The sequence below is a fragment of the Octopus bimaculoides genome, chromosome 10 (assembly GCF_001194135.2).
Source record: "Octopus bimaculoides isolate UCB-OBI-ISO-001 chromosome 10, ASM119413v2, whole genome shotgun sequence".
NCBI classification, from domain to species: Eukaryota; Metazoa; Mollusca; class Cephalopoda; order Octopoda; family Octopodidae; genus Octopus; species Octopus bimaculoides.
Window position 1 is genome coordinate 74,109,435 of NC_068990.1, and position 6,746 is coordinate 74,116,180.

The following is a 6,746-nucleotide window of genomic DNA, read 5'->3' on the forward strand; positions in this document are numbered from 1 at the left end:
CTCACACACATACTCACATATAGACATATTCATAGATGTACTTGCTTGCAAACACATGCATGCATACATACATACATACATAAATACATACATACATATATACATATATATATACATATATGTGTTCATACAAATATATATATAAGCTGACACACACTTTCATACGTATATAGACACACATGCACATGCATACATACGCGCACGTGCACACACACACACACACACACATCGTACACACACAAAAACACAAAAAAACAACAAAAATATCATATATCATATTTAGCAATAAAAAAATGAAAAAAATGAAAAGAAATATTATGTGAAAGATGTATATACATACATACATACATATGAATACATACATGCATGCATATGCATGGAAACACACACACTCACACAAACAAACAAACACACACACCCACGTTACCAAAAAAAAAAAAACATTGTGCCTGTCATTATTTTTTCAACAAATGACAAGTAACAGAAGTGAATTCGGTGGCACGAAGTACACAATGCTGCATGAAATGAGGAATGAGGAAATTGGCGATGTGGAAAACATTCATGTCTCATGCAGATATGAATGACATGAAGAAATAACAAAAACAAAACTTATCATCATCATCATCATCATCATCATCATCATCATCATCATCATCATCATCACCATTACCATCATCATCATCACCATCACCATCATTATCATCACCATCACCATCACCATCATCATCATCATCATCATCATCATCATCATCACCACTATCATGATCATCATGACCATTGTCATCATCGCCATCGTGGTGGCACTCACGATTATCGTCTTCGCCATCATCATCAGCATTATTATCATTATAATCATCATTATCCTCATGATCGTTATCATCATCATCATTATAATCATCATTATTGACATCTGTCATAGTCATCATCAACATTATGATCATCATCACAATCATGATCATCTACTTCCTTGTTGTTGTTGTTGTTGGGGATGAAGTCATCATCATGAGAATCATCATCACTATTATCCTCATCATCATCATCATCGTCAGCAGAAGAAGCAGTCATGTCGTCTTTCTCAAAAGTCTTTGCAATCGTAATTATCATCATCATAAACATCGTCATATCATATTCAGCATCATCGTCATTCTCATCCTCACCAACATCACCAATATTCTCATCATCCATATTAATATCATCATCATCCGCATTGTTATCATCATCATTCTCCTCATCACCATCATCATCATAATCATCTTTGTCGTCATCATCACCATCATCATTATTATTGTCATCACTACGATCATCAACATCATCATTAATGTCATCTTTATTAAAGCTGATCATTACTATTCCTGATATTGATTTCTTCTTTACTGCCATCATTCATCACCATGTTGCCATTGTAGACTGTTTCCCCTCCATTTACCACTCTTCAGTAACAATGAATATGATTTAAGAGACAACTGATATTGCACTGAATATAAAGGTAGACAAGAAAGTGGGAGGTTAACCATTTACCTTCTGACACCAACACACCATAATTTTGCCCATCTAGCTACAAGTATGAACAGACACTGTGCAGTTGAAGAAATTTGCTGTTGCTTTTAGATCCACATTAGCTCCCTTGTTCCAGCATGCCTACAAGCAAAGAACTTCTTCCTATGTTTGTCATTCCTGTCATTTTCTGTATCCAGTGCTTGAGACAGCATTATAACCCCCCCCCCTGGACAAATCAATGTACCATGTCCTAAAGTATTTATTTATTGTCAGCATACTGTAGATTATATATGTCAGACGTAGGTCCCTATTCCTGTGAGACCTATCTGCCAGCCTGGTAACTGACCAGCATGTCCATGCATGTAAGATGGCATTGCCAACACAATAGCATTTAACTTGCTTCAATGTTGCATAAACAAATGGTTAAGAACTTTAATTTGCAATCACAAAGCTGCAGATTTGATTGCACTATATAGCATCTAGGGCAAGTGGGTTTTTAACATAGCCTCTGAATAACCCAAAACTTGTGTGTGAAATTGGGTAGAGGGAAATTGTGTGGAAAACTGTTGGATGGATGTACTTGAAGTTTGGTTTCACATTTAGGCACAAAGCTACAATTTTCGAGGGAAGGAGTGAATTGAATACATCAACCCCTGTGCTCAACTGGTACTTGTTTTATCAACTCCAAAAAGGATGAAAGGCAAAGTCAACCTCGGTGGAATTTGAACTCAGAATGTAAAAACAATTGAAATGCTGCTAAGCATTTAGCAGGTATGCTAACAATTTTGCCAGCCAGCTTGTCACCTTTATTGTACTTGTAATATAAAAAAAGTCTATCCTAGCCTTATCAAGCTGTGTCATGCTGGTTTGATTGGAGAATTATGTTAACCTCAAAATGGAGTCAAGTGAAACCTTCAGTGGAGTATTGCTCTCACATCTGAGACAGAGCTAAAACTATACACACTGACTACTTGGACCACATCCAGAGAAGGGCCACCCTTTTGATTGGTATTCAATCCCCAGTGGATCTGCTTTGGCATCTGGCATACAAGCTTACTGTCTGTCTTTTTATTACTACCTTATTAGGTTCTGATCCTCAAAGCTGTCTGGTTCTCTATCTCCTCCACTGAGCTACCTCTGACTCATATGTCTCCCCTTTATTTATCGACTTTGTTGAGTCCAGCTTCCTTGGCTCTGCATTGACTATTATGCTCAGTCACCTCTGTCCAGAACATTTGCCTCCTTCAATCTTCTCTCTGCTCATGTTTTTCCTTGCAGGTGTTGACTGCAATGGTATAAATGGAACATTAACAGTGTTAAACTCACCTGTCACAGAGTGCCTGCAAAAGTCATGAGTACTGACAGTCTCCTTTGCCACACTCAGCAAGTAAGAAAGTCTCAGAGGCCACTGCTAAGTAAATATGGACACCCATTCTTCCTGTAACAAAGCATAATACAAATAAGTTTAATTGATGCCCTGAAAAATTTAACTATTGTTGATTAGTGCCTTATCCATGAGGCAAAGATGAATTTGAATTTGTTTATCATCAACATACAGTTAAGTTAAGTGACAGTCAGTTGGATTTAAAAGACTTAACAAAGGATTAACTTAATCATTTCATTAGCTGTCATCACTATTAAATCTCCTAATCTAATTGCTGGATTATCATTCCCTTGCTAACAATTCTTGTCAGTTGCCAAATAAGTAAATAAGTTTACTCTTAAATTTGGAATTGATGCTTTTAAATTAATAAAATTTATATTTGTTTTAACATTTTTATTTACAAATTTTGTCAAAGAGAATGGAGAAGAATGAACAGCATGGTCATAGAATATCATAAGCACAACTTCTGCTTGGTCAGACATGTCACAAAATTTCACAGACACCAGGGGAACCAATGCAGTTGCTGAGTTGTAGCCAAGAGATCAGAAAAGGCCTATCAGAAGGCCTCCATGATGATGGGAAGATGATTTAAGTAAATGATTTGGGCCAAGATGAAAAAGAACAGCACAATTAAGAAAAATTTGGAAACGCATTATGACCAGTGGTTCTTGTTTGCTCACCAGAGTTAAGCTATGCCAAGTCTAGATGGGTGATTGGTAGGTGTTGTAAATATTCTTCATAGGCACAGGCATGGTTGTGTGGTAAGAAGCTTGGTGGTGAGCTGGCACAAACGTTAGCGCGCCGGGCGAAATGCTTAGCAGTATTTCGTCTGGTGTTATGTCCTGAGTTCAAATTCCGCCGAGGTCGTCTTAGCCTTTCATCTTTTCGGGGTCGATTAGATAAGTACCAGTTACACACTGGGGTCGATGTGATCGACTTAATCCCTATGTCTGTCCTTGTTTGTCCCCTCTATGTTTAGCCCCTTGTGGGCAATAAAGAAATAAGAAGTTTGGTTCTCAACATCATACTTTTGGGTTCACTCTCGCTCAGGGATGCCTTGGGCAAATGTCTTCTACTATAGTCTTAGTCTGATTAAAAACTTGTGAGTGGATTTGATTGATGGAAATTGAGAGAAACCCCTTGTATATACATATATGTGTGTGTGTGTATATCTGCGTGTGCGGGTGTGTTTGTGTGTGCGTGCTTTTGTGCTTCTATTTGTCCTCCACCATTTGAAAACCAATGCTGGTTTGTTTACATCCCTGTAACTTAGCAGTTTAGCAAAAGAGACTGATAAGTGCCGGGCTTTCAAAAATGAGTACTAGGGCTGATTTGTTCAACTTAAACCTTTCGAGGTGATGCTCCAGCATAGCCACAGTCCAATGACTGAAACAAATAAATGGTAAAACACACACACACACACACACACACACATGCACGCATGCGCATATGTGTGCATGTGTGTGTAGACTAATCACAGCTGGAGGGCCTTGATCATAGGTTTACTTGATCAGTTCTGACCTGTGGCTAAACAACAATATGAACAACAACAAATGCTAGAAATCCTATTTCTTATCCTGTTATGTAGAAATCCTGTGACGAATGAGTACTCAGTTACTCAATCAGCTGAACTACCTCCTCCTATTGTACGCAAGTGGATGAATACGCCACATACATTTATATACATTTAACATAATTTTCACGTAGAATTAGTGTGGCACACTGTAGCATACTGGGGCACAACCCATCTGTCATACATCCACACTGTTTCCATCCACACGATTCACTCGCAAGGCTTTGTTTGACCCAAGCCTGTGTTAAAAGACGTTTACTCAAGATGCCAAGCTGTAGGAATGAACCTAGGACCTTGTGATTATGAAGTGAACTTCTTAACCATTCAATTTATGCTGCATCCATTGCCTCTTATCTATAAACTTCTTAAGCCCACAAGAGGCTTTCAACAGATAGTACTTATATCTGTTGCTATAGCATAAAGTAGATAAGAGATTATTAATCTCCATGTTAGATAAGAAGCTAGTTCATTGCAGATAACATTCGTATATAATCTAGTGACTATTCTTGACAGCTATGTGAGCTGAAGCAATGTAGAATTAATTGTTCTGCTCAGAAACACAACGAAATGTCTCTCAGTGGATTTCAACACAATACGTTATATGAAGGTTAGAAAGAAATGAAGCAAGTATGGTCTGCTGGATGTGTAATGTTAGTGTATAAGGAAGATGAGGTGCAAGAATGCTGAGAGAAAAACTAGATATAAAAGGAATCAGATGTGGAGTGTAAGAGAGACGATTGTGTTAATATGGACATATAATGCATGTGGATGATGAGAGTTGGGTAAAAGAAGTGCCAGGAAATCCATTTGGAAGGAAACAGTAGAACAGGAAGACTGATGAAGACATGGATAGAAGTGGGGGAATTTTTGTTCTTAGGATATTGCGACCACACAATCAAGGGTCTCAGGATTCTGAAGCATACAAACAAGATAACAAAGAAAGGTAACAATTATTGAAAAGGTCCATACAATACATGCAAGCATAGAAAAGTGGACGTTAAAATAAGGATGATATTGATTCAACTATTTCATTTCTACCTTAGTACAACAATGGTTTGTTTTACTAATTACAATAGTCACCTGCACTGCTAGGAGTAGCAACTAAATCTTTCCCTACTATGACCTATTATTTTGTAAAGTGATGAGCTGGCAGAATTATTAGCACACCAGGCAATATGCTGTGCAGTATTTCATCCATCTTAACAATCAGAGTTCAAATCCTGCCAAGGTCAACTTTGCCTTTCATCCTATTGAAGTCAATAAAATAAGGACCAGTTAAGCCTTGGGGTCTTCAGCAATGCCTTGTGAGGTGCTGAAAACAAGATAAAACAAGTAAGACATTATGGACATCCACTGGATCTTTCTCCATCGCCAGTCAACTTGGACCTCGTCTTGCCCCTGGAGTGAAAATGGTCACAGATTAGCGAGTGAATCAGCAATGCACAATGTTCCTTCACTTTAAAGTAAGTCACTTTACAAATCATCAGTCATCATTAAGGATGACAAGATAGCCCTTGTCACTTTGACACACCAACGTGATATCCAACAACAGGTCTTAATACATTCATCTAATTTAGTGTCTTATATACATTTCTGATCAAACATCCACAACACAAACCAAAATTCCATATCAGGCCATTTTGGAATATTCTAAACGGAAACAAAACATCAGCCAATATCATCAAATGGGATCAATTACTAAATCCTACAAATATATATAAATTAGTGCTCAAGCCATCTTATGCCTATGTAAGCATCAAATTTACAGAATCAAATGTTTTTTAATCTAGCATAACCTTAATGCATCGAATTTTTGAGCAACACTGGATTAATTCCCACCTAAAAATATTATTTTCTTCCAACTGAAATATCAATTTTCTGACAATTGTTTGCCACTTTGAAAAATACATTTCTTTGCTCTGAACCATTTACATTAGAACTATTATGCTTAATTTCTCACTATGACTCCCAGTCCTGTACTTATCCTAATGGATCAAAAGTTAATGTAAGGCCTCATGCTACTCTCGTGACCCTAATATGACATGAGACAAATTCGATATTGTTAGTAAGTTAAAACAGATGCTTATATTTCTGCTGTTAACTTTGATCATGTACATCATAAAAACAAATACACATATGCAAATATGTGTATATATATGTGTGTACACATCTACATATATACAGTCTTCCATCTATCTATCTGTCTATTCTTTCTTTCTCTCTCTCTCTCTCTCTCTCTCTCTCTCTCTCTCTCTCTATCTATCTATCTATCTATATATATATATATATATA